Raw genomic sequence first — 2,171 nt, forward strand, 5'->3', positions numbered from 1 at the left:
AAAAAAAAAAAAAAAGAATTAGGGAACCTGAACTGCATTGTGCAGACTGCTGATGGTCCTAAAAGAGATGGCAGCATAGGAAGAAAAGCCATTGCTTGCCACATAGCTGTCTTGAATGTTGTTAAACTATTTATCAAAATAATGAGTACTAAATATAATAAGTACCATACTAGTAATACTGCTGGAAATAGTGGCAAAACCCCATTACTCTTAATTAACAGCTAAATAGCTATCATGCTTAGATTCTGTTATATTCTTATCTCTTTAATAGCAAAATAGCTGTAGAAAAAATAACTTTATATAGAGCTCCTAAGCCCCTTTCCTCATTGAAACAACTGCTTTTATAGTATTATTTTGGATAACATGGATTCATGAAAACCTATTTATCATGCTACATCAAAGAATTATCAGCGTCTGTTTCCCCAATGCCAAAAGCACTCCTACCTACATAGTAGCAGATCCAGAAACAAAAGTCAGGTTTCAGGAATGCTGAAATGAACATTCCAGAAATAAAGGCATAGGTGACCAGACCAAAGGAAATGAACATTCCAGAAATAAAGGCACAGGTGACCAGGCATAGGAATTCACCGGAGGAAATAAGCAGCATTTCCTTCACTACAATGATCTTCCATACTGACATGTGTATCCTAAAAATAAATAAGATGGGGGAGAACAGAAGGTAGCAGGTAGATTTGGAAATTGTCATCTATAATGAAAATGGGTAAAGTGACCACAGGCTAGAAGACAAAACAAAACAAACAAAAAAACCAGTACAGCAATAAATGTGCTGGAATTTTCCCCGGAAGTCTCCGTCCAGTCACCAGAATAATTTCCAAAAACCAAAAAGAGCTAAGGGTGGTAACCACAACTGAAAATGTTTGCCTCCAGAAAACAGTTATACTTCTCAGCAGCAGAAATCACACTGTACCAGAAGACAAAAAGAGGCCATGAAATGTGGTTAAGCCAGACTGGAGGACTAGAGACTGGCAGAGGTGCAAATGGAAGCTCCAGAAGGCCAAAGACCCAGCTAGCACTAAAAGCTGGGTTCACAGACTGCTTCTCAAAGTGGTGTGTAGTCATGCTGGCTTGAGCATATTATGGGACCTACAATGATGGAAAATGCAGGGGCGATGGAGACTCAAAGATGGGATGCAAAATAATGCAAGAGCAGGTAAAAAATAGAAGAGTAAAAGGAAAGAAAGAAGGCAGGTAGAGAGAAAAATATTTCCAGAATTTTTTTAAATAATTCAAAAACACACCTAGCTATCAAGAGTAACGGCATCAAAAAGCATTTCTAAATCAATTCCCAAAGCGTTTCTCTCATGTCTTATGAAAAAGTTCTGAAAGCATACACCAAAAAATGAAAGGGAATTTTTAAATATTTTAAGGCTATCATAGCACTAAGTAATTTCACTATCTTAGAATTTACTTCATCCTCTGTTCTAAAGAAGCTTAGCCACGTAAGAGCAGTTTCCTTTTAAAATTTCCCCCCAACATAAAAAGATATCCAGAATGTGATGTAGCCCTTTAAAATGCTGATATAGATCTACATTTACTGACGGGTCTAAACATCCCTAAAGTTTAAAATACAACCTACAAAATCAACGGCCTAATGCCTCTGTAGCCTAAACTCTATCCTGGAGTCAATGTGCAAGGGGGACTGCAGCGAGCGCCTAAGCAAGCACGTCTACATTGGAAGCTGCCTAGTCCCTGCTCCAGGATCAACTTGGGCTACCCAGACGCACCGGCCTGAATCTGGAGGACAGAGGTTGGGCTCCGCATGGAATTAGCACCTTTCGCGGATTAGGGGGTAAAGGGTAAGTCTACGTCGCGCCCGCGGATGGACGAACACTGGGGTGCGTATCCTGAGCAAAGACTGCCCGCCGTGCAGCCCCGAAGCAGGGGCGGGCCGCACAGTGAGTAGCGGCGGCGGCGGCGGTGGCGGCGGACGGGGCGCGACCCGCGGCCCTGCGCCAAGCGGCCGGCGCACCTCTTTGGCCCCGCGAAGGCCAGCTGCGGCAACGAGGCCCGGGTCAGCGGCCTCGGACCCCGTGCGCTCTCCCCATCCTCCCCGCCCGCCCGCTCGCCCTCACCAGCAGTGCAGTCCACTCGCTTGCTTTCCCACTAGACTACTTCGGGACGCGCCACCCTGCGAGCGACGCCGCGACAGG

General features: G+C 44.7%; 1 protein-coding gene across 1 annotated transcript in view; it reads right to left on the reverse strand.

Annotated features, from left to right (window-relative positions):
* ZFAND4 (zinc finger AN1-type containing 4) overlaps positions 1 to 2,154 on the reverse strand; it is a 75,530-nt gene extending 73,376 nt beyond the window's left edge. The window contains exon 1 of the mRNA XM_023509031.1: positions 2,094 to 2,154. The gene's annotated coding sequence lies outside the window, so the exon portion shown is untranslated. The remainder of the gene's footprint in view (positions 1 to 2,093) is intronic.
* Positions 2,155 to 2,171: the final 17 nt, after the last annotated feature.

The sequence above is a fragment of the Otolemur garnettii genome, unplaced genomic scaffold, assembly GCF_000181295.1.
Source record: "Otolemur garnettii isolate 467f Iridium unplaced genomic scaffold, OtoGar3 scaffold00315, whole genome shotgun sequence".
NCBI classification, from domain to species: Eukaryota; Metazoa; Chordata; class Mammalia; order Primates; family Galagidae; genus Otolemur; species Otolemur garnettii.